General features: G+C 52.6%; 1 long non-coding RNA gene across 2 annotated transcripts; it reads left to right on the top strand.

Annotated features, from left to right (window-relative positions):
- Positions 1-5,158: 5,158 nt before the first annotated feature.
- Positions 5,159-14,939, top strand: LOC142905914 (uncharacterized). Of its 2 annotated transcripts, none has more exons than XR_012929928.1 (7): positions 5,159-6,510; positions 7,982-8,083; positions 8,386-8,658; positions 9,385-9,494; positions 10,750-10,873; positions 12,341-12,411; positions 12,845-14,939. It is a non-coding gene; the product is annotated as an uncharacterized LOC142905914 (long non-coding RNA). The 2 variants fall into 2 exon arrangements; XR_012929927.1 differs by having other exon boundaries at positions 10,750-11,505.
- Positions 14,940-26,748: the final 11,809 nt, after the last annotated feature.

Raw genomic sequence — 26,748 nt, 5'->3', positions numbered from 1 at the left:
CCATGCATCATGGTCACTGTGACGTCCCCCTTGAAACATGACCGTCGTGATGTCCCACCATTCAGCGTGGCCATCTTGACGTCACTCATTTCTATTCTTACCTTGTGGCGATTTGCTGCGGATGGAGCCGGTGCGCGCTGAGGACAGCGCACTCCACGTGGTGCAAGACTCGCCGTTACTCCGAGCCTCTCCAGCTCGGCTGATCTACACACACAAAGACAAAGGTCCACCACATGGGCTTGATTAAGATGTTGGAGCAAGTGCAGTGGGCGAGCACTGAGCCAGCATCTCTGACATCCTGGGCTCCACATTCAGGAGGGTCCTGCCGAGATGTTGCCAGTTCTCAGCGTTGGGATATTTGGCCAATATCAGTTGCCATGCTTGGATTTACAATGAAAGACGTGTGGATTTCGAGGTCACACGCAGGTCAATGGGATCGTTCAAACTGTTAAGAGGAGTGAGTGGGACTCGGGCCGGACGAGCCATGGCTAGGAGGGACAACAATGGCTCACGGTCAAGAATAATAACGGAGCGACAACCAAGGAACAGAACACATCAGAGAGGAGAGCCGCCAGAGAGATGGTGCGACGAAATCGGCGCTTGGCGGATTATTCCATCACAGGATGTGAGGGGTAGTAGGGTCTCAGGGAGGGAGGCGTTCATCCATCAGTGGATAGATAACAGCGCTGTAGATGCTCACGCGTAGACGGGCACGTACACCAACAGAATCTCGGAGAGACACTCTGATAGACCCGCACACACTTAGGCGGGCAAGGAGAAGCACACCCAGGTATACAGGTGACAGGTAGGCACACGCAGAGGGGAGAACACACGTCCACCCATACTTCACCACACGAGTCGAGGAGCCACATGTACCTCCATGGTAGCAACTTGCAGACGAGGGTGCTCAGAGCTCACGGTGTCTCTCGCGCGGTCCGGGTCTCTGTGTGGAGAGCGGCAGACAGAGGCAAGGGACACGCAGAGTTGAAGGGGCATGACACACCCATGTCTAAACCCACGTCACGTCACAATGCGGACTCTCATCAACACGGACTCACATCCTCACCAGTCACACAATACGAAAAATACAAAAAACAACAACTGCCATTCGCCACTAAGTAGCGGTGATGTGACCACGGCGCCTGTGCCAGGCCAGGTGCACTTTGAGACCACGTGAAGTGCCGAAGGCTCACTGACAGGCGGTCACAGGTCAGACCCAGGTGCCATGAGTTGTCTGACTGAGATGACTGTGCCAACTTGCTGCATTTTAGATGCCCGGCTCAAAGGTTGTTGTCGTGAGCGTTGCTCCTCTGTTCGGACACCACTACTAACACTACTCCTAACACCACCAACACCACCACTACGAACACCACCACTACGAACACCACCACTACGAACACCACTACTACGAACACCACTACTAACACCACAATTAACACCACGAACAAAGACAAAGATCCCCCGTATAGCCTTAACAGACTGTTGGGGCAAGTGCTGTCCGCGAGCACCTATGAAGGCCGCCACGGCACACGAGGGGGTGGGTAGCCAACACCACGCCCGGCCGCCTTTGTCTCCCCAGTGGCAATGTTTGCACCTCGCACCAGATACTCATTTAAGGCTGAGTCAATCTAGGGTGAGGCCCAGGACCAGTTCAGATAATCGTCACCAATGTTGACTGTGAGCGGGAATCAAACCCAGGTCGCCAGGTTCTTAGCGCAGCGCGCTAACTGCTACACTACCCCACTAACACCATCACTAACACCACTACTAACACCACCACCAATAATACCACCAACACTAACACCACCACTAAGACCACCACGAACACCACTACCAGCACCAATAATACCACCATCACTAACACCACCACGACTAACACCAGCAACAAAAATTCCACCATCACTAACACCAACAACAACAATCGCCATTCGCCACTAAGTGGCGGTGATGTCACCACGACGCTTGTGCCAGGCCATGTGCACCTTGAGGCCACGTGAAGTGTCGAACGCCCGCCCGCTGGCAGGAGGTCACGGGGCAGACCCAGGTGCCACAGGTCGACTGACTGAGATGACTGGCTGATGCACCACCTGTGCCCCTTACTGTGCCAACTTGCTGTGCTTTAGCCATCCGGCGCTCTGCTCGTTGTTGTGAGCGTCGTTCCTGCGCTCTCTGTTGTTGTTGGAGGGCGACTGCCTCCAACTGCCCAGTAGCGTCCTTCACGAGCCTCTTCCACAGAGGCCGATCTTGACACAGCTGGTACCAGTTATCGGCAAGTCCACTCAGCTCCACATCCTGCTGTACCACATCATTCTATCTCTTCTCTAGCCCGTGCTGCGTCCCTTCAGCCCCCTCGATCCGGCCAAATAAAAGCTGCTTGGGCATGCGGTGATTGGGCATGCGGGCTACATGGCCCAGCCAACGCAGCCTTGCCTGCCGGAGGAGCTCACTGATGAGGCTTTGTCCAGATCTTTCGAGGATTTGTGAGTTCCTCACACAATCCAGCCTGGTTAAACCCAGGATTGATCAGAGGCAGGCCAGCCTCAACGTTTCTAACCGGCAAAGATGTTCCATTAGGGGGGTCCACGTTTCACAAGCGTAGGGAAGGGAGGGAATGACTGTGGCTGAGAAGACCCGAAGCTTCGTGTGGAGCGACAGACCAGGTAGCTTCCACACAGCGTTACGCAACTGGTGAAAAGATAATGCCGCTCGACTGATTCGGAGTGAGACCTCTGCTGTTAAACCGGAGACGGTCATGAGCACACTGCCCAGGTATGGGAAACTTTCCACTCTCTCCACAACTGCCCCATCACCGATTGGGAGTTGTGGAGGTGGAGTGCCCGATGGTACAATATACCCAGGCAGGTGCTTCGTTTTGGTGGGGCTGATGGTAAGGCCCCACCTCTTAGTGGCACACTCCAGTTTTAGCAGCAGCGCCTCCAACTCCTCCTCTGAGTGAGCCGCAATTATCACATCATCGGCATACATAACGTGGTTGACCAATAGGGAGCCATCCCTTGACGGCATCCGGGCATTAATCAGCCTCCCACTGTATCTGTACCAGATGGAAATTCCTCCGGTACAGCTACTGAAGGCCTCACGAACTACGTGGTCGAAATAGATGTTAAATAATGTTGGAGCCAGAGGACATCCCTGTCGCACCCCAAGGTGAACAGGGAATGGCTCCGACTCCCGGCAATGTAGTTTTACCCGGGTCCGCTCACCATAATGAAGGTCCATAAAGATCGTGAGCAGCGGGTCAGGGACTCCGAAAGCACGAAGAACCCAGAGCCCAGGCCTACTGATGGTGTCATAGGCCTTTACCAGGTCAATAAAGCAGAGATGTAGGTCTTGTTGGAATTCCCTACACCTCTGCTTTAGCAAACGGACAGAAAATATGGCATCTGTGCAGGACCACCCTTTCCTGAAACCACAGTGGGGCTCCGCAAGCCTCTCCTCAGCATGCCTGGTAAGGCAGTGTTGAATAATCCTTGCCAGGACCTTTCCCGGCACACTGAGGAGTGAGATGCCCCTGTAGTTGTTACAGTCTGTGCGGTCTCCCTTCTTAAAGATGGGGACCACCATGGCATCCAATCACCTCACTTACACCACCATCACTAATACCACCAACACCACCATCACTAACACCAGTAAGACCACCACTATCACCACTACTAACAACCACAATCACTAACACCACCATCACTAACACAACTAACACCACCACCATCACGAGCACCCCCACCACTAATACCACCAACATTAACACCACCACTCCTCCCCCTGCCAGTATGGGACACCAAAGACAAAGATCCCCGTAGAGACTTAACAGGCTGTAGGGGCAAGTGCTGTTAGCCAGCAGTACGTATGAAGGCCGGCACGACACACGAGGGGGTTGGATTGCCAGCACCACGCCCGGCCGCCTTTGTCTCCCCAGTGGCGATCTTTACACACCACACCAGGTACTCATTCGAGGTTGAGTCAACCTAGGGGAGGCCCAGCACCGGTTCAGATAATCGTTACTGCTGTTGGCCTTTAGAGGGAATCCAACTCGGGGTCGCCGGGTTCATAGCGCGGCGCGCTGTCAGCTCCACGACCGTTCCACACACACACAGACTCACACAGAGACTCGCACACATACAGACTCACACACACAGAGACTCACACAGACTCACACACACACACAGACTCACACAGAGACTCACACACACAGAGACTCACACAGAGACTCACACACACACACAGAGACTCACACACACACAGACACAGAGACTCACACACACACACAGAGAGACTCACACATACAAAGAGTCACACACACAGACTCACACATACAGAGAGTCACACAGAGAGTCACACACACAGAGACTCACACAGAGAGTCACACACAGAGAGTCTCACACACACACACAGACTCACACAGAGACTCACACACATACAGAGAGTCACACACACAGAGCCTCACACACAGACTCACACAGAGAGACTCACACACACACAGACTCACACAGAGAGACTCACACACACACAGAGAGTCACACACACACAGACTCATATAGAAAGCCTCACACACACACAGACTTGCACAGAGAGACTCACACCACCACCGCCACCACTCACCCACAGCTCGGTTCCACTCCTGCTCTGGGGTCGTTGCGCGTCTCTCTAACGGCCAAACTGCCAGTCGGAAGCACGTGGCGCGAGAGGCAGGGGTGGTCCAAGGTAACCACGCCCCCCGTGACGTCAGAGCCATGAGCTCCTCCCCCTCACACCTGAGCTCCTCCCCCCCTGCCCCCCCTCGCGACCACGCCCCATGGTCCGCCATTTCTCTCCCCCTCGCTACCCCCCTGCCCCCCCTGCCCCTCCTCGTGACCCCCCTTCCCCCCCCGCCCCTCCACATTCGCAACCCCCCATGCCCCCTCACAACCCCCCATGCCCCCTCACAACCCCCATGCCCCCTCACAACCCCCCATGCCCCCCCTTTTTCTCCACCTAACGAACCCCCTCTATGCTCCCCCTCACCCCCCCCCCTTGCCCTCCCTGCCCTCCCCCTCGTGACCCGCCCCCTCACCCCCCATGCCCCGCCCCCCTCCCCCGCTGCTACTTCCGGTCAGGCAGGGGGCGAGTGGAGGCGGCGCGCGCTGTGGATTGTGGGTGGCGAGCGGCTGATTTGGATTCCCGCTCACGGCCACCGTCAGTGGGTCGCGAAATCTTCTGAAGCTGCGGCTCGCTGGGCCTCCTCTACGTCGACTCAGCCTGAAGGTGAGAACCTCGCGCGGTGTGCACACATCAGCAGTGGCGGCGGTGGTGGGGGGAGACAGAGGAGGAGGCGCCTGGGCCACAGCCGTCACGTCCTAGACGCCTGCTGAGTTCACGGCGCTGCTTCAAGCAGAGCCCGGCCCTGCTGCTGCTGCTGATGAGGCGCTGACGGTGGAAACCGGCCCCAGAGTGGCCCTCGTGTTGAGCCATAGCTGATGAGAGGCACTCCCAGACTGCCGTGTGTTTTTATCCCTGGAGGGACGGGTTTGTTGTGGAGGCGAATCGCCTGCTGCTGGAAAAGGCATCCACTAGAGGCCGCTATATAGAGGTATTTGGTCTACTCTTCCACGCTGGTCCGGACGTGTTGGAGCAAAGTGGCCATGCCCACACTTTACCCCACCACACGCAGGGCGTTAGCTCGCTGGACTTGCAATGCAGAGGTGCAGGTTAGATTTCATTCCCACTCACACACCCACCGACACTCACTCAGCCACCTACTCAGCCACTCTCTGGGCATCTATGAAAAAGAGCTTCATAGCTCATCGGATTCCTCCAGCAAAAACATACTGATTCTCACCCACCCACTCAGCCATTCACCCACCCACTCTGGCACTCATCCACTCACCAATTCACTCAGCCACCCACTCGGCCACCCACTCAGCCACCCACTCTCGCACCCACTTCGTCACCGGTCGCCCACTGCCACCCACCCACTTAGTCATCGGTCACCCACTGCCACCGGTCACTCACTCTGTCACCGGTCACTCACTCTGCCACCCACCCACTCTCTCACCAACCCACTGATTCTCTTGCCAACCCACCGACTCTCTCGCCAACCCATCCACTCACCCACAGGGAGACACAAGGAGAGAAGGGGACCCACATGGTGTGAGAGTGTATCAGCATCATTGTGGTTGTTGTGGTGGTTATGGTTATATTTGTGGCAGTAGTGTTTATACTTGTGGTTATGTAGCTGGTGGTTATGGTTATATTTGTGGTTATGGCGATTATGGTCGCAGTGATTGTGATTATATTTGTTGTGGTTATAACCCGCGATGTATTTCGTCGAGGATGGATGCCGCCGCGTGCAGGAGTTGGGCGAGGCGGGAGTGAGCCACCGGAAGCGCCCTCTCCGACGGTGGTGAGCCGCCGGGCGGCCGGGCAGTGAGCAGCTCGGCCGGCGTCGCTTCTCCCCCTTCCGGGGCTGCCAACCCCGGTGGTGTTGAGTCGTCCTCCTCTTCCACTGGAGCCCTGGTACGAGTTTTTCTTCGCGTCTCCATTATAGCGATTCATCTTACTATTTGGCTACTTCTGACGCCAGTTGTAGTGGGTGGAACGGAGAGCGAGACTTCTTACCGAAAGAACCAAAGAGTATGAACTTCTATGGTTTATTTAACCTATTTTTAGTGGTTTGCTACCATTCCCTTTGCACTCCTATCGTTTTTGTATTGTTTGTTGTTGTGACGTTTGACCCCGTGCCCCCTACTGGCACATCTGTGATCAAAGAGCTTTATAGCTCATTGGATTCCTCCAGCACAGAATCAATACCGATTCTGATGAGACCGGAACGAACACGTTTGAATCGAATCGCGTACTTCGCTTTACTAAAATAGTTGTGGAATCGATTCTTGTGGAATCTGTTCTCGTGGAATCGAATCATCGATATTAATTGCAGAGATTCACCATCGATATTAACTACAGACATTAATCAACGACGTCGCTAGGAGTATCGTGGTGCCGCTCTGCAAACCTTCGGGCTACTATCAAAGGTTTGTTCATCAAGCCATCCAGATATATAAACACAGACATAACTTCAACCGAGAAGATGGATACAAATTGAGTAATCATTGGAAGAATGTTATTAACCAGGTAAAACCTTAACTGCTTTATGGTGTTGCCTTAACTTTCCGCATCTCTAATTTCTTAAGCTTCCCACTCCCAGCCCCGCTCTCTTCAGCACTCCCCTCCTCATACCCCCCCCCCCCCCCCTCTAGCTCTCCTCCCTGATCCTCCCCCCTTCTCTTACCTATATAATCTCTTGTTTACAGCAGCTCTTTTGCCCACGTCGGCAATTGTTTCTTGCTGTGGTTTGTCCCACCTGATGATGGACGCTTGTGTTGTGCCCGAAACGTCGTGATTTAATTTATTTTATATTTTATGCCTATGTGACTTTACCGAAAGAACCAAAGAGTATAGCCCAAGAGAGTTTGTGTAGGTTGGAGCGGTAGTGTAGCACAGTAGGGGGCACAGGTGGTGCATCGGCCAGTCATCTCAGTCAAGCAACCAATGGCAACCTGGGTCTGTCTGTCTGTGACCTCCTGCTGCCAGCGGGCGTTCGACGCTTCATGTGGCCTTAACCTGCACGTAGCCTGGCACGAGCGCCGTGGTGACATCTCCACCACTTCGTGGCGAATGGCGGTTGTTGTTTATGGTCGTCTCGCGATTAGCACTACGCTGCACTACTAACCCAGCGACCCGAGTTCAATTCCCGCTCACGGCCAACACTGGTGACGATTCCGTTCCTGGGCCTCCCCTTGGTCAACTCAGCCTCAAATGAGTACCTGATGCGTTGTGTAAACATCGCCACTGGGGAAATTAAGGCGGCCGGATGTAGTGCTGGCCACCTACCCCCCTTCGTGTATCAAAGGTGCTGCTCGTTAACAGCACTTGCACCCGACAGTCCTGTCGAAGGCTACATTGGGGATCTTTGTCTTTGGTGGTGCAGCTGAGGAGGCGCAACTGCACGGCGAGTACCTCTACCGCAAGGCGCAGGAGGCCAAGAAGGTCCTCGTAGAGAAGAAGGCGCGGCTCAAGAGGGCGCTCGATGGTAACGGGCGGTGAGACGGATCTAGAGATGGGGTAGCGACGACAAGACGGACGAGAGACAGCGAGACAGACTAGAGACGTTGAGACACGCAAGACAGACTAGAGACGGATCTAGAGACAATGAGACACGCAAGACGGACTAAGATGGGACAAGACGGTCTGACAATACAGGCGAGAAGACAACCGCGCGTGGAAAGCGTTTCCGAATGAATCCATGCGTGCGCATGATTTTTCTTCCTTGTTAATTCTCCCCTGCCCGCCCCCCACCCACTGCCCCCTGTCCCCCTGACGTCGTCACCGAAGAAAACCTGGTGCTGCCTACGGACCTGCGGTGGGAGGCGCTTGAACTCCAGAAGGCCATGGAGTTCGACCAGGGAGGGGAGGGTGATCTCACATCCCTCACCATCACGTCTCCTCGCATCTCTCTCTCTCTTCCTTCCCGCGAGACTCTCGAGGCAGGGGGATAAGCGTCGCGCGTCTCCGCCCGCTAGACACGCCGAGTCGGCGCGCATCCCCGGCTCGCCGTCGGTCCTTCCTGCCAAGCGGTGGCACCGTGTTTTGCCGCGGAGGTTCGCGGTTCGAGAACGGCGGGCCCTCAACCCCCCCCCCCCCCCCCCCCCCACCGGTTTAATGGGTTTAATGCCGCAGTTGCGTTGACCGTAAATACTGCACGGCGATTGCTTCCCAAGTGGACTTTGAAAAATCTTGTGGCGTGAACGTGGAAAAAGAGTCGGCCGTGTGTGTGTGATGGCTGGCGTAAATTTTGGTGGAATGTCAAATGAAGGCCGTGGTCACCACATAACGTGTGCTTCTGGAGCAGTCTTCCTTCTGGAGCGGTCTTCCTTACAATATTAGGAAGCCACTGGAGCTTTGCACTTTTAAATCATCGTCTAGATTGACAAACTCATTTCTTGAGAACTACTTTTTGTGGTTAGTTTGTCACACTTCCGATTACCACGGTTGGCTACGTGCTGTAACAAAGAGGTTTAACATGCACTGACCCACTCATTCACTCACTCATCATTTTACTCAATTTACCCACTCACCTGCCATATCACCCACCCACTCTTGCAATTGGGACTCATCCAGGTCTCATTAGTGCTCAGCTCGCTACACAAAATCAACGCGATCACTGCAGAGTGATATTCTAAACCATTCCTGGTCGCTCCTTCCATCCACCCACACACACACCTTCACTCACCTGCACGGGGAAGTATGGCAAATGATAACCTACCCTCTCCGTCCCCCCTGCCCCATCTACCACCTCTTTCTATCCACCCCCCCCCCCCCCCGTGTCAGTAGGAGTGAGCAGCCACATGGATGACGAGTACCGCTGAGCCGGCGTGAAGGACCCACACATCATGGCGACGACCTCACGCGACCCCAGCTCCCTCCTCAAGCAGTTCATCAAGGTGCGGGCACGGGGTCACAGGGGCTACAGGGTTTGGGGTCACACGAGGAATGTGGGTCCTCGTGTATTGCATGTGTACAAGCGCGCAAAGACAGAGGTCCCCCATATAGCCTTAACAGGCTTTTGGGACAGGTGCTGTTTGCGAGGGTGTAGGTGGCTAGCACCACAACTGGCCACCTTTATCTCTCTGGTAATGATGTTTACACACCGCACTAGGTACTCATTTGAGGCTGAGTTGATCTAGGGGAGGCCCAGGACCAGTTCAGATAATCGCCACTGGTGTTGGCCATGAACGGAAATCAACCTCGGGTCACTAGGTTTGTGGGGCAGCATGCTAACTGCTAAATTACCGCACACACACACGTGTTCTCTATCGGCTTTAGAATCAGTTCCTTGCACCTCACACGAGCCGTGTCGACCAATCATCGGGCTTGTGCGGTGTGAGACAACTCGCATCCGTTGAGTTAACCAGAAGAAATCTGGTTGTTGATGAAAGGTGGAGGCTGTGTGGGGGGGGGGGGGTCGTAAGTGGTGGAGCGTTGGACACTTTGGTTTGGTGCATGCAGCTTTTGCCAACTTCATTCCTCGCGATTCAGTCCGCCTTTTCCCGATGACCGATCCCTTCCATTCATCGAAAATGTATCTACTGTAGCACTACGCACGGTCGGTGGTCACGGAAAGATGTACCATTGGGGGCGCCACTGTGGCGAGATGTTAACTCCCTCACCTGGTATCCAGGAGGTCGCAGGTTCAATCCTGACCCTGATGCCTGCTGTATATTTGGAGTTGCGTGCCTCTTTCCGAGGAGTCGCGTGGATTTCTCTCCAGGTCCTCCGGTTTTTGCCTCCGCATTTAGAATCGACGTCCGTTTAAGAGTATTTGGCTGCTATAAATTTCCACATGACGATAAGCCACTTAGTTGAGCTATGATTTGTGGCCAGGTTGCTTCTGGAAAAGAGCTGCATAGCTCAGTGGGCCTTACCTGGTAAAATAAAAATAGTAAAGTTTTTCCAATGGTGCATCCCAGTTGTGCCAACACGGGGTTTGGCGACCCCGTATACCGGTACGGCTCGGCTCGGCTTCCGCAATGGAAAAAACAAACAACACAACCCGAGTCGGATACAGTGGGGGGGCGGGGAGGTGGGGGGGCGAACGCAGCGTGGCCGGGACGGACGCCGGTGGGAAGAGCGGACTTGGCGTGTGACCGGTTGCTGTCATGTTACCACACCACCACCACCATCCCACCACCACCGCAGGAGATGAAGCTGATCCTGCCGAACGCTCAGCCGATGAACCACGGAGGCCACAAGCTGCAGGCGCTGGTGTGGGCGTGCTGCGCCAACGCCGTCAACGACTTCATCGTCCTGCATGAGCACTGCGGTATGCCAGGCACGCGCACGCACCGCAGTCGACAAAGCTCCCCCGTGTAGCCTTTAACAGGCTGTCAGGGCAAGTGCTGTTTGTCGAGCGACCTACGAAGGCCGGCAGGGCACACGGCGGGGTGGGTGGTGTGGTCATTACCGCATCTGGCCCCTTTTGTCTCCCCACTGTCGATGCTTGGACACACCGGAAGTCGAAGTCAGGTCACCGGATTTGTAGTGTAATGAGATAGCCACTCCGCTCCCGCTCCCCGGTGTGATGCATGATGTGACGTGTGTGATGCGGTGCAACAGACGGGGGATGGAGGTGTATTTAGCTGTGCGTACGATGTGCGGTGTGTAGTATGACGCTGCAGACGGGGAATTGTGGTGTCTTAACTGTGTATGTGGTGTGATATGGTATGATGCCGCTGATGGAAGGGCAGTGTGTTTAACTCTCCAGTACAGTCTGTGTGACACCTGTGGTGTGTCTAACTTTCCGGCATGCTGTTCATGTGACACGTGGTACGATGCCACGGTGTACTTGACACTCTCGAGCGTGGTGATGCGGCACGACATCCGGACGTGGACATGATGTCCGAGGCATTCCCACACCTCGTGATGCACAACTTCACGTCGCGACTCGGAAAGAGGGTGCGTGCGGGCACCGTGCCAGTCTCACCCACATCTTCCTCCCCCATCCCCAAAGCACAAAGATCCCTCGTATAGGCTATAACCCTTTCTCATTTTCATGATGTACATATACGTCGTCGAAACGGAACCGTAAGAAAAACTCAAGTACGTCTTCTGACCTGAAGACATACCGAGGCTCCCATAAGACCATGCGGGAGGGCGTGTGGCACAGTTTTGTTCCATAGAGTGCCGGTCGTGTCACTACGGTTCTCTGCGGTGAGGGCAACGCCTTTTAAAAACAGCAGCGCTACGCCTCTATAAATAAAATTAACGCCGAGCCGCTCGCGTGTACCGAGCTTCAGCGGTGGACGTGACACCTACCACCCGGCAACTTGCAGATGTCTCGGAATGGGAAAGAGTGAGCAGACTTTTGGGCCAGGTGCTGTGTGTCCGCCTGTATATTTGGAGTTTGCATGTTCTCCTCCTGGTCACTTTGATTTTTCTCCGGGTCCTCCGGGTTTTTCCCTACACATTTAGAAACTTGAATTTCGAGTATTTTGCTGCTATACATTTTTATGTGAAAAAGAGCTACATAGCTCAGTGGTAAAATAAAAATAGTTTCGTTTTACTTTAGTTTTCGAGCAACAGTACAGAGTTTTTATTTAACGCCATCTCTGAAGCTGAAGGCGCGTAATGTTGTTCATTTGTTAATGCATCCGCAGTTTTAAACAGGGTGGCCGCTGGCCTCTAACTGGCAAACGTCTGCGAGGACGCGTAATGAGAGTCCAGCGCCGTCCGTGTGACTTGCCGCGACCCCTCCCGTGACTTCTGTGCCCCCCTTCCCCCCTCCCAACAGGCACAACGTCTACAAGCGCGACGGCAAGGACATCGAGTTGAAGGAGGTGGGACCGTGATTCGAGATGGAGCGTAAGTCTGCCTGACACATTGTTACTCGTCTCCACTTTACACCCCAGCAGAGGCGGTGGAAATTCCACATTCCTTGTGGACTTCCCTACGAAGTGGTTGTAAATTTTATCGACCCCTGAGAGGATGATGGGCTGAATGTAAGAGTCTAGCCTCGGGCTAGGTGGCCCGCGGGTGACTTGTAGAGCGGATCGGAACTTGAGTCGGTGGGGTCGCTGCTCTGGTCGCATTCGCTGTACCGTGACCTGACTCGCATTCCCCCACCCCAGATGCGATGTGTAAATTCAAAGATGATCGGACGTAATGCTGGCCACCCACACCCACCCCTTGGTGTGCCGTGCTGGCTTTCCTACATGCTAACACACGAACAGCGCTTTTCCCACGCCGTCTGTTAAAGGCTGCATGGGGGGGATCTTTGCTTTTGTGTGTCGCGCAGTCTATGAGATTAAACTGGGCACGCTGGACAACGTGGCCACCGCCGAGGTGGAGTGGCCTTGGCGACCGTACATGAACACGGCGAAGAAGAGGAAGTTCCTGAGCGTGGAGTGAGGGAGGGGAGCGACTTCCCCCCCCCCCATGGGCCAGGGGGGTGGGGCATTGGGGGGGGGGTTTGTCCCTGGAAAGCCGGAGTTGGAGTCGAACCTCGCGGCGCTCTCCGCCGAGGCTCGAGACGTTGAGGAGAGGTCGCCGCGTGGATAGGGCAGTGCGTGAATCGCTGTTCCAACCGTCGTCACACACGTGCATCATACGCGTCACACACACATTGCGGATGTACATTTATCAAACACAAACATGCACATCGTCGCATGCGTCGCACACAGAAGCACACAATTGCACAAAAAGACAAAGGTACTCCGTATCGCCGTTAACAGATTGCTGGGGCAAGTGCTGTTAACGGGTAGCACCTATGATGGCCGGCATGGCACAGAAGTGGTTGTGTGGCCAGCCCCACGTCTGGCTGCCTTTGTCCTCCCCAGTTTTGCGATGTTATACACACCACACGATGTACTCAGATGTCTGAGTTCGTAGTGCGCTAACTGCTGCACCACCGCTCCCCAAACGGTGTACATACACGCGTACACAAAACGAAACATTAACATTTATTTAAGTAACAAAAAAGAAAATACCAAGTCAGGCAGATGGAGAAAGTCGCGTGTCGCCGTGCACAGCACCGCTCTCGTAGCTACTCACCTAGGGTGGGAGCTCTTGGCTTCAATGCCACCCGGGATGTTTAGATGTGAAAACCTGCCATAAATAATATTTTTGGGAAGTCACAAGCGCCTTAAGTTGCATCTCATCTCGACCATTTTAATGGGCACCCCCCCCCTGTAGCTGTCCCCCTGTGGCACAAAATAAACTAACAAAACTAATCTATTTTTATTTTACCAGGTAAGGCCCACTCAGCTGTATAGCTCTCTTTCAGGAACGACCGGGCCACAAATGAAAGCGCTATAAAGTGGCTTGTCACGCAGAAATATATAGCAGCCAAATACTTTTAAACGCATGTTTCTAAATGTGGAGGGAAAAACCGAAGGACCCAGAGAAAAATCCACGCGGTCACGGGGAGAACATGCAAACTCCAGATATACAGGCGTCGGGATTTAACCCACGACCTCTATACCAGGCGAGGCCCCAAGGTGAATCAGCACTTGGCCTGCGAGCGGGTATTATTAGTCTGTCAGTAGGGGGTAATGATTCCGGATTTCAGTCTCAATTGAAACTGAAATCTGGAACACTTTTGTCATATTTTGCTCGTATAAGTGTGTTCATAAAATACAAGTTTGGTCATTGAGAGAGTTATAAATGTCCTATACGCATTTCATGTTTATTGTGTTTATTGTATTTAATGTATGAAGAAAATACAATTTTGTATATGCTACAGTATGTTTCACACGTTATTCAGTGACACTGCATATGACGGGCAATGTTTGGGGCAATCGGCCTTCAACATGGAAAATACATAGAGGCCACATGACCCGTGGCCACCGCCACTTCAACCGTGGCCCCACCACTTCAACCGTGGCCCCATTGGCACGTTGATGTGTGGCTCTGCCTTCACCTGTGGTGAGAATGAGACCAGAAAAATTACAGGAGGCCGACTCCATATGATTCCGTCACGCTCTGGATCTCGCTAATGGGACGTCGGATGAAAATAAAACATGGAAGCGACAAGTTTCTTCTCTGGCGAGGACATTCCCACAAGATTGCCACCTTTCCCAATTAATGGAATTTGCCCCAACATCACCCTGATCCAAACCAGCGGGAGCTGAAATCTTCCAGAAGGTTCAGGATTTATTGGTACAATCGTTCGGATGTTGGTGTCCGCATGGACTTGCATTTAAAACCCCCGGTCCGCTTGACGTCTTTTAAACAATACCTGTGGTCGGGTCCGCTCCCCCACCTTTCTATCCCCTGCTTTTTTTTTTTATAACCGGTGTAGTATATGTTGACGGTGTGTGCGTGTATCACAACGCGATGTAACCGGGCCCTCGAATTGCCTCAAGAAATGAATAAACAACACCTGTCGCTTTGCTGTTGTGATGTCACCACGAGGCGCCGAATGACGGTGGGACGGCGTCGTCGCACTCGTCGAGTGGACAAGGGCTCCGTGAAATGACGGTGCGGATTGCGCCAAGCGTATAGAGGTCGCCGATTGCACGCCGCTGTGGCTCAAACACTCGTGGGTCCACCTCAAAGTTCCTGTGCCCATTTGAACCTCATTGCCTGCGATGATGCTGCTGCTGCCATGGAAGAACACACGTGGCGCCCTCTTGTCTCTCCATGTTGTCTTTCACGTCCCATCGCAGTTTTCAGGTCACTTGATGTTTACAGCCTCCGGTAAGGAGGCAGTGAGGTTCAGCCGCTCCATTTTTCTTCCTTTAGTGCACAGTACCGTACACGGATACGGGCACAGTACAACACCGTAGCTTTATTGATTGTTCAACAAAAAAGACCATCCCTCGCCCAATCTAGTTACCTATACGGTGTAATATATGGCGAGACATTTGTTAACGTAAAAAAAATGGAACTATAATGCTGAAAATTATACTCCATGAAACTCGGGGTTTTATGGAGTATCTGAGGGCTTCTCAACGCTTCATGCCTCGCCCCCACTGATGCCCTCTTCTCCCCACTACTACTGACGATTGTATGTAGGGTGTGTAGGCATTTACTTCCGACTGTTGTATGTAGGGTGGTGGTGGTGGTGATGGTGGGAGTAAATGAGATTTAAAACTGGGTGCTTAACTTGAACTCACCACCACTCACATCATGTATGCACTCATCCGCCATCTTGCTCACTGACCCTGTTTCCGTGTTGATGGTGTGAGTCCGTATTGATGCTGTGAGTCTGTTGATCGTGTGAGTCTGTTGATGCTGTGAGTCTGTGTTGATCATGTGCGTCTGTGTTGATGCTGTGAGTCCGTGTTGATGGCTCGGGGGCACGGTACAGAGGGGCAGTACAACTGTAGAGTAATAGTTGTTGTCCAGCAGCGGCAACTGCGGTGGACGGGGAGTACACACGCCAGTGAGCCTCATGCGGGTTTGTCAGCAGGGCGGAGGCACTGGGGCAAGGATCACAGAGACCCTCCCTGGAAGACACTGGAACCCGCTCGTGGGTTGGAGAAGGGAGGCGCGGCCGAGTCGGATAAAAGCAGCGGAGAGCGAGAGCTCGTGGTTGCACGTTCTGGGAAGTGGAGTCGTCTCGTCGGCACTGTCGTCTTTGCCGACTTGGTCGCTGCCGTCTTCACTAGATAATTGGGCGGCCGGATAGTTGTTGGCTGTCTCGGTCGATGCCGTCAGTGTAACATGGTGGGGGTTGTGTCTAAGCTAGGCTATTTGACTGGGAGAAGCGAGGGCGAGTCTGTGAACCTGATGGTGTTAAATAAGGAAGGTGCGGAAGGTACGGGAGAGGATGAGGAAGATCGTGGGATGGATGGGGGAGGATGAGAAGATAGTGGGAGGGACGGGGGAGGAAGGAGGTGGGAGGGATGTGAGAGAAAGAAGGAGATAGCGGGGGGGACGGGAGAGGAACAGGGAGATGGTGGGAGGGAAGGGGGCGGAAGAGGGAGATAGTGGCAGGAAAGGGGAATGAAGAGGGAGATAGTTGGAGCGACTGGGGAAGTAGAGGGAGATAGTGGGAGTTATTTGGGAGGATTAGGCAGATCGGTTAGAGTAAGAAGGTGATAGTGGGAAGGAAGAGGGAGAGAGTGCGAGGGATTGGAGATGCAGAGGGAGATAGTGGGAAGGATGGGGGAAGAAAAGGGAGATAGTGCGAGGGACGGGAGAAGAGGGAGATTACTAGTAGAGCCAAGTGGGAGGAAGAGGGAGATAGTGGAAGGTACTGGGGAGGAAGTGGGAGATGGTGGGAGGGACGAGGGAGGAAGAGGGAGATGGTGGGACGGATTGGAGAGGTAGATAGTGGGAGGGACGCGGGAAGAAGAGGGAGATAATAGCAGGGACGAGAGAGGAAGAGGGAGATAGCCACTGATGTTCGCCGTGGCCAGAAATTTAAACTCGGTTCACAAAGTTCATGGTGTAGTGGGTGTTGAGGTGGCATATCCTGGCTGGCCAGGAGAAGGCAGTACAGCAAGTGGGATAAGCACCATCTCTGTCTGCATGGGATAGAGGGTTGCCCCCTTGCACGAGTGGGTTTTCTCTGGGTACTCCTGTATCCCCTCACGTTTATGAACGCTCAGTAATTGCCCAATTGAATTATTGCTATGCACCGCGACGTTCGTTTTGCTATGTCATGTGATCAGAATTGGGCGCCACGGTGGCGAGATGTTAACTATTTTGTAGGGTATACAGGAGGTCGTGTATTAAATCCTTACCCTGACACCTTTGTATTTGGAGTTTGTATGCTATCTCCCCGTGGTCGCGTGTATTTTTCTCCGGATCCTCCGGGTTTTCCCTCCACATTTATTAGCACATGTTTAGAGTATTTGGCTACTAATGTCCACGTAATAAGCCAATTTGTTGAGCTGTAATTGTGTGGCCGCTTCTGAAAGAGAGCTGTATAGCTCAGTGGGCCTTGCCTGGTTAAAGTAAAAAAAAAAAGTCAAATAGTTTGCAATTGTTTATATCTGGGATAAATGCACCCGTGGCTTTAATGATGTGGGGATCTGCGCCTGGCATTTTCAGGTGGGATCCGGAGCAATGAATGAGCCCTGACAAGGCAATGGCCCACCCGTTGATTTGCTCCATGAGGAACTTTTAGGGGGCTCGGGACCGTGGCGCCAAGAAGACCAGCTATTGGACCATGGAGGCACCGAAGGGGGCGGTTTCCCCCCCACACGTAACGCTCCCTATCTGGTCGATAAAAACGTATCAATAGGGTCACAGAGCTTGGGCAATCGTTGGTGCCAGCTTACCAAGTGGCTTCCTTCCTGATTGTCTGTGGTTCCTCGCACCTCTGAGGCCTGCTTGATCACGTTATAAGTATAAATATTGTTGTTATCAAGTTCTAAGTGTAAATAATAATTGTTGTTGTTATTACTCGCCTGTTCTAAACATACGCCTGTTGTTATCATTCGCCTGTTATCATTCGCCTGTTTTCATTTGCCTGTTATCATTCGCCTGTTTTAATTGGCCTGTTATAATTTGCCTGTTGTTTTCTTTCGCCTGTTGCTACCAAGTAATAAGTATAGTTATTGTTGTTGTTGTTATCATTCGCCTGATGTTAGTGGTGCACGTCTCAAATCCAGCACTGGGGAAGGCAGCGAGGGTTCGTAAATCACCGCACAATGATGTTGTGAAATCCTCTTCCCGTGGAAGTCGAGGTGCATAACCTGCCTCGCCAGGAGAAGGCAGTACAGCAAGTGGACTCATCGCCATCGTCACCTGTACGGTTTAAAATGCTGCCCCTTCACACACGTGGCTTTTCTCTGGGTGCTCCGATTTCCCCCACTTGTACAAACACTCGTTATTAATTAGCCAATAATGCCTCCATACATAGAGTACCGTAGAGCCTGGACAATCGTTGGTGCTGGCTCACCACGTGGCTTCCTTCCTGCATGTCTGTGGCTCCTCGCGCCTCTTGAGTCGTTCTTGTGAGTGCTATATAGCTTTAAATAATAACTACAAATACTCGCCAGAAGGTGGTGACGCAAGCCTGCGATCCAGCACTGTAGAAGGCAGCAAGGGTTGGTGGATCACACAGTAAATATTGTGAAACCCCCTTCCCGTGGACATTGAGGTGCCTTCTCCTGGCTGGCCAGGAGAAAGCATCTGACTGGCCAGGAGAAGGCATTATAGCAAGTGGGATCATCGCCATCGTCACCTGTACGGTTTAAAATGCTGCCTGCTGCCCCTTCACATACGTTTGTTTTCTCCGGGTGCTCCGGTTTCCCCCCACTTGTGTAAGCATTCGTTATTCATTGATTGAAAAGATCTTACAATAAAAACCAAATTCAGGACCTTACTATGACTCAGCGTGGCTTTCCTGGAGTAAGTCTAATTATTATTATAAAGAATTACAGGGGCTGTATGATGACACGACTAGAGAGCTGGCTTGCACTGCGGGGAGCTTAATAGTCAACTTGGATTCCGCACCCCTCAATGCCATTTTTAAGTTCAGTTTGTGCACTTAAGACTCGCACAAACAACCATACTCAGAGAACCATAAATTCCCACTCAGACCCAGAACCAGAAACCCATAGACTCCAACAGAGACCCATACATTCCTTCAGACACTCAGACTCATACGGCGACCCTATATACTGACACAGGGATCCATAGACTCAGACAGAGACCCATACACTCACAGAGGCCCACAAACTCAGAAATCCATAGACTCGCACAGAGGTCAATAAAATTTAAATCTGAATATTTATTTACACTGGATGAAATCGATGAGCTACAAAGATCTGTTTTCACAGCTGTCCAATCGGGCAGGTCAGAACATAACTAAAAAAATACAAAAAATGACAGGAAAGACAAACTGTTCAAAAATAAACAAATTAAACTAAACTATTTTAATCTTTATTTGAAGCTTTCGTGACTGCAGGAATCCATACTCTTTGGTTCTTTCAGTAAAGTCACGTAGGTATAAATTAAATAAAATTAAACAAATCACGACGTTTCGATCGCAACATAAGTGATATTTTCAGGTGGGACAACCACAGCAAGAAAATGCTGAAGTCGGCGGGAGAGCTGCCATGGCAAGAGGTTATACAGGTATGAGATGGGGGAGGAGGCAAGGGGGGAGAGAGAGAGGGGAGGGTGTGGGGTAGGGAGAGGAAGGGGGGCCGCGTGAGCGCTAGGAGAAGAGGACGTGAGGCTGGGGTGGGGGGACGTGGGCGGGACTAGCAGTAATCGGCAGGTAATGATGGAAACAACAACACAAGTTAAGGCATTACCTGGTTGATAACATCCTTCCAGTGATTGTTTAATTTGTATCCATCTTCTCGATTGAAGTTTTGTCCTTGGCCTCCGAAAATAACAATATCATGCGAGCCCACAGCGTTATAACAATGGCCACTACGGCAGAGGTATTGGTTCTGCCATGTTTCAGATCAGCCTTGTGTTCGCGAACACGGTCCGAGACGTGTCGTTTTATTTCTCCAACGTAACTGCGGCCGAAGTTACAACTCAGTTTGTAGACTCCAGGGTATAGACAAAACTTCAACCGAGAAGATGGATACAAATTAAACAATCACTGGAAGGATGTTATCAACCAGGTAATGCCTTAACTTGTGTTGTTGTTTCCATCATTACCTGCCGGTTTTACTGCTGCCCCGCCCATGTCCCCCCACCAGCCTAACGTCCTCTTCCCCTAGCGCTTACGTGCCCCCCCCCTTTTCCTACCCCACACCCCCCCCCCTTTTCTCTCTGTCCCCTTGCCTCTTCCCCCCACTCTTAACTATATAACCTCTTGCCATGGCAGCTCTCCCGCCGACTTTAGCATTTCTTGCTGTGGTTGTCCCACCTGATGAAGATCGCTTGTGTTGCGATCAAAACGTCGCGATTTGTTTTATTTTATTTCTACCTATGTGACTTTACCGAAAGAACCAAAGAGTATGGATCCCTGCAGTCACGAAAACTTCAAATCTACATTTAACACCCATACCCTCTAAAGAACTAACCCTCAAGACACCTAACCCTTAAAACACCTATACCCCTAAAACGCTAACCCTCTAAACACATAACACTCTAAGCCCCTAACCCTCTAAACCCATAATAAATATATTTTCGGGTTAGATCGTGTAAATATAAATGTGTCGTTAAACCAGACACCACCCGACACAGCCAATTAGTAAAGTTTGTCATGACAATAAAAAAGTGCCATTAAATGTTGGAGAGAAATCAAAAACACCTTTAGTATGGATAATATTAGTTGTCAAAGTCTTGGTGTTAAACCCTCTAAACTCCCAAATCCCAAAACCCATAACCCTCTAAACCGCTAAACCCCATTACCCTATAAACCCCTAACCCTCAAAACCCCCATACCTCTAAACCCCTAAACACATACAATTATAACCTCCTAATCTCCTAACCATCTAAACCATTCAACCTCTAACAATCGAAACCCATACATCTCTAAACACCTAACTCTCTAAACCCCCAACCCTCTAACCCCAAAATCTTCTAAACTCTAACATTCTAAACACCTAATCCTCTCAACGACCTTACCCTTAAAACCCTAACTGTCTAAAAACCTCTCCCTCGAAAACCCCACCCATAAACCCCCAAAACTCTAACTGTCTAAACACCAAACCCTCTAAACTCCGCAACCCCTAAAACCGTAACCCTCTCGGCACCTAACCTGCTAAACCCCTCACCCTCTAAACTCCTACACCACTAATAGCCCAATCCTCTAAACACCTAACACTATAAAGCCCTTTAACCTTAAAACCCTAACCCTCTAAACCCCTAACCCTTGAATCCCCTCAAGCGCTAACACTCTCAACCCCTAAACCCTCGAAGTCTATAAACCACGAAACCCCTTATCCCCGAAACACCCCGAAACTTCTAAGCTCCTAACCCTCTAAACCACTTAACCTATAACAATCGAAACCCATAAAACCATTAAACAGCTACTTCTCGAAACCCATAACACTCTAAACCCCTTTATCCTTAAAACCTTCACCCTCTAACCCCCTAAACCTCTAAACCCCTAAACCCATAACCCTGTAAACCTCTAAACGGCTCAACTTATAATCCTCTAAATCCCAAACCCTCTAAACGCCTTTACCCATTAAATCAAATCCTTTCTAAACTCCTCACCCTTTGAAACCAGAACCCAAACACCCTGAAACCCCAAACCCCCTAACACTCTAAACCCCTTTACCGTTAAAATCCGAATTCTCAAAAGCCCTAGATCTCTGCACCCCTAACCCTCTAAACACCAACCCTCTAAACCCCTAACCCTTAAAATCCTCAACCCCTAAAACGCTCAACCCCTAAACACCATAACCCTAGAAACCCCCAAAACATCGAAGACGCTTATCCCCTAAAAAACCCCAAAACCTCTAAACCCTTATCACGTAACCTTATAAACTCCAAGCCCTCTAAACCACTAACCCTTTAACAATCGAAACCCATAAACCGTCTAAACCTCAGGACACCAAACTCCTTACAATTATAACCCTATAAACCCATAACCTTCTAAACTGTACCCCTCTAAAACCCTAACCCTCTAAGATAATCACCCTCTAAACCGCTAAACCTCTAAAACATTTTACCCTTAAAACCCTCAGCCTCTAAACCCCTAAACCTCTAAACCACACACCCTCTAAATACCTAACCCTCTAAACCCCTAAACCCATCACCCTGTAAACCTCTAAACCCTTAACTTATAATCCTCTAAATCCCTAACCCTTTAAACCGATTTACCCATAAAACCCTATCCATCTAAACTCCTAACCTTTTGAAACCATAACCCAAATACAACAAAAAATCCCAAACCCCCTAACACTCTATACCCCTTTACTGTTAAAACCATAATTCTATAAACCCCTAGATCTCTCCACCCCTAATCCTTTAAACACGTAACCCTCAAAACCCTTAACCCTTTGTGTGGAGTGTGGTGTGTGGTGGTTGTCACGGGGTAGGTGGGTGCAGGGTGTGTGTGGAGTGTGGTGGGTGGTGGGTGTCACGGAGTGGGTGGGTGCAGGGGGTGTGTGGAGTGTGGTGGCTGGTGGGTGTCACGGGGTGGGTGCAGGGTGTGTGTGGAGTGTGGTTGGTGTCACAGGGTGAGTGGGAGCAGGGTGTGTGGAGTGTGGTGGGTGGTGCGTGTCACGGGGTGGGTGGGTGCAGGGTATGTGGTGGGTGATGGGTGTCACGGGGTGGGTGGGTGCAGGGTGTGTGTGGAGTGTGGTGGGTGGTGGGTGTCATGGGGTGGGTGGGTACAGGGTGTGTGGTGGGTGATGGGTGCCACGGGGTGGGTGGTTGCAGGGTGTGTGGTGAGTGGTGGGTGTCATGGGGTGGGTGAGTGCAGGGTGTGTGGAGTGTGTTGGGTGTCACAGGGTGGGTGGGTGCAGGGTGTGAGTGGATTGTGGTGGGTGGTGGGTGTCAAGGGGGTGGGTGGGTGCAGGGTGTGTGGTGTGTGGTGGGTGTCACGGGGTGGGTGGTTGCAGGGTGTGTGGTGTGTGGAGTGTGGTGGGTGTCACGGGGTGGGTGGGTGCAGGGTGTTTGGAGTGTGGTGTGTGGTGGGTGTCACGGCGTGGGTGGGTGCAGGGTGTGTGGTGGGTGATGGGTGTCACGGGGTGGGTGGGTGCAGGGTGTGTGTGGAATGTGGTGGATGGTGGGTGTCACGGGGTGGATGGGTGCAGGGTGTGAGTGGTGTGTGATGGGTGGTTGGTGCCACGGGGTGGGTGGGTGCAGGGTGTGTGTGTGGAGTGTGGTGGGTGGCGGGTGTCACGGGGTGGGTGGGTGCAGTGTGTGTGGTGTGTGGAGTGTGGTGGGTGTCACGGGGTGGGTGGGTGCAGGGTGTGTGGAGTGTGGTGTGTGGTGGGTGTCACGGCGTGGGTGGGTGCAGGGTGTGTGGAGGGTGTCACGGGGTGGGTGGGTGCAGGGTGTGTGGTGGGTGATGGGTGTCACGGGGTGGGTGGGTGCAGGGTGTGTGTGGAATGTGGTGGATGGTGGGTGTCACGGGGTGGATGGGTGCAGGGTGTGTGTGGTGTGTGATGGGTGGTTGGTGCCACGGGGTGGGTGGGTGAAGGGTGTGTGTGTGGAGTGTGGTGGGTGGCGGGTGTCACGGGGTGGGTGGGTGCAGGGTGTGTGTGTGGAGTGTGGTGGATGGTGGGTGTCACGGGGTGGGTGGGTGCAGGGTGTGTGTGGAGTGTGGTGGGTGTCACGGGGTGGGTGGGTACAGGGTGTGTGTGGTAGGTGTGGTGATAGTGGTCATGGATCAGACCGATCAACGACCACCACCATCTCTACTGTGCGGTGGACCGGCCACCACACAGCAGCACGCGTCGGAGGAGTGAGCGGATGACTCTCCCCATGCGGGCCAGGCCCCCTGGCTTCCTCTTCTCCTGCATCACCATCACTTGATCCTCTTTCCTTGTTTTCTCCTTCTCCTCCACCACCATCTCTTCCACAACGATCTCCTCCACCAGGGTGTCCTCCTCCTGCACCACCAGCTCCTCCACCAAGGTCTCCTCCTCCTGCACCACCAGCTCCTCCACCAGAGTCTCCTCCTCCTGCACCACCAGCTCCTCCACCAAGGCCTCCTCCTCCTGCAAAACCAGCTCCTCAACCAAGGTCTCCTCCTCCTGCACCACCAGCTCTTCCACCAGAGTCTCCTCCTCTTGCACCACCAGCTCCTCCACCAGGGTCTCTTCCTCCTGCAACACCAGCTCCTCCACCTGGGTTTCCTCTTCCTCCACAACCTTCAGCCTCCAATCAGAGGCCCAGGCGAGCAAAGAGAATGGGGGCAGCGCCGGCTCCGCTCTGTGAAGATATGCGCACGACATTGTTCCAACTTACTGCTACAGCAGGGATCGCAGCCATCCCCTCCCCCACCATCGGGGGGGAGGGGGGGAGCTGGCGATGTCACAGTGGATGAAGGGTTACCTACATGGCAAAGATATGGCCACTTCATTATTTGTCCTCACCCAGAAAGCAATTATAAAAATACATCCGTATATAACCGAATGTACAGGTGAGATTTGAACTCTCCGTGTGTTAGTTTGTGGGCGGCAGGGCTGGAACTCACAGCCAAAGAGGGACCTGGGTTTGATGCCCATACTTGGGCCACTTTCTCCATGTGGGAGTTGTGACTTGCCCTGGGCCCCACACCTCTCTATGGACTGCCTTGAAAATTGGTCAGCAGAATGTGGGTTACCGTCGTTCAGCAGCTCCAAAGCGCTGGACACGGCCAGGAGTAGCAGTGGTGGTGGCATTGCTAGTGGTGCTGGTGGCCGCGGTCCGGAGCCAGCTGTGATCCAGCGCCTGCGCTGGCGTCATACGAGAATCCGGAACCCATCTGTTGAGAGACGCGTGGGAGACACACGCGCCACACGTATTGAGAGAAGCGTGGTGAGAGCATTGAAGTTGCTTCCCTTCTCCTACAAGGTCAGGAATGCACGGCAGCAGCGGAAGCAGCAGGAACAGTGGCAATCCTCTGATGCCCAGTAGACTAAAAATGCCCCGAGCATCGCATTGGCCAGCAGCATCTTGCACGGACCTCCCCATCCTCCACAGAGGGCGATCTTGACACCGGTGGTACTGCACATCGGCAGTCCCACTCAGCTCCACATTTTCCTGGCGATCGGTGGAGAGTGATCGCCGATCAATTGGAGGGGGGGGGATCCTCATTGGGAGGGGGTGGTGGGTGTGTCTTACCGCAGACAGAAGCTGACGAATTCCACAAACGCCGGGTCGTGGCTTTTGAGCACACTTTCAAGTGGGAAGCTCCCCGGTACCCTTTTCTTGCCTGGGCACAACATCTTCCCTTGACGGTCTGCGGGAGCCATGCACAGCGGGACAGATGCAGTCACCAACCACCACGTCACCTACTTACCCACTTACCGACCCATCCATCAACCTACTCACCCACCCACCCACTCTTCCACCTACACAATCACTCACTCACCTACCCACCTACCCAATCACCGAACCACCCCCCCCACTCACCCGCCCACCCGCTTACCCACTGACCAATTCGCCCACTTACCCTACAACCTATTTGCCCACACACCGACTTACCCACCCACTCACCAAAGGAATTTAAAATAAAAAGAGGCCATTCCCCCCCTCCTCCCACCAAAAAAATAACAACAGCCGCAGGCCTCTTCTTAAAACTGAATCCGGTCCGTCACTCGCACCACCCTTTAACTCACCAAAAAACTGCCTTCTGCCGGGAGCTGAATTCACCATGTATCGTGGAGGCATTCCCAGAATCTGCACATGGTTGAGACAAAGAGAAAGGTCACCCGTGTATCCTCGGCTGACTGTAGGGGCAAGTGATGTTAGTATAGCGTAACAACAGCAGCAGCGCTTGTTGAGGGCAAGCATTATGGCACACAGAGACAGGGGGTGGTGGGCCACATTGACCCAGGTATTTTACACACTGCACTAGGTACTCATTTAAGGCTGAGTCTACCTAAGGGAGGCCCAGGACCGGTTCAGATAATCATCACTAGTGTGGGCCATGAGCGCCGCATGCTAACCGCTACACTACTGCTCCCCTCACACGTACAAGATGGACACGTGTACACTCATACACAACATACGACGGCCGCTATTCGCCAGATCACTAAGTGGCCACCTCCCCTCCTGCCACCCCCAAAACCCACGACTCCAAGGAAAGAGAGGGGCATCACGAGCGGATGGACGCCCAGTGGGAAATACCTCAATGCAGCGCGGGAGGTAATCTTTGTCACTGTCGGACTGAAATAATTGCCCGCCCGTCGCCAACTCCGCCACCGTGCAACCCAGCGCCCACATGTCTACGCCACAGGTCAAGCTGTAGCCCAAGTGCAGCTCCGGAGCCGAGTATTCCAGAGTCCCACCAACATTCATAGCTGCACACCAATCACAAGAACAACACATATATGTGTTTGTGTACTCACTGTTTCTTAAACAGCATCTTCATCACACACATGAACAGTCACATGTACAGACACGCAGATACTCACACATATACACAATCAGACAAACACCCACACGCAGACGCTCACACACCCAGGAGAGGTCACTCACGTTGACTTTCCACAAAAAAGCTCGTGCCAAAGTCCGTGACCCTCACAGTGCCGGTCACGGTGTCCTTGATGAGAACATTTTCCTGCAGGAGAAGGGGCAGAATGAATTCAAATGCAGAGGTTATGCCGATAACATTCAGCCAGCAGTGGAACGATCACGTACCACCACCTACGCTAAACAGGGGAACTAGAC

This window comes from Petromyzon marinus, chromosome 59 (assembly GCF_048934315.1).
Source record: "Petromyzon marinus isolate PM22_M1 ecotype Great Lakes invasive population chromosome 59, UKy_Petmar_22M1.pri1.0, whole genome shotgun sequence".
Taxonomy (NCBI): domain Eukaryota; kingdom Metazoa; phylum Chordata; class Hyperoartia; order Petromyzontiformes; family Petromyzontidae; genus Petromyzon; species Petromyzon marinus.
Note: the sequence above shows the minus strand (reverse complement) of the source record. Positions and strands in the feature narration are given on the sequence as shown.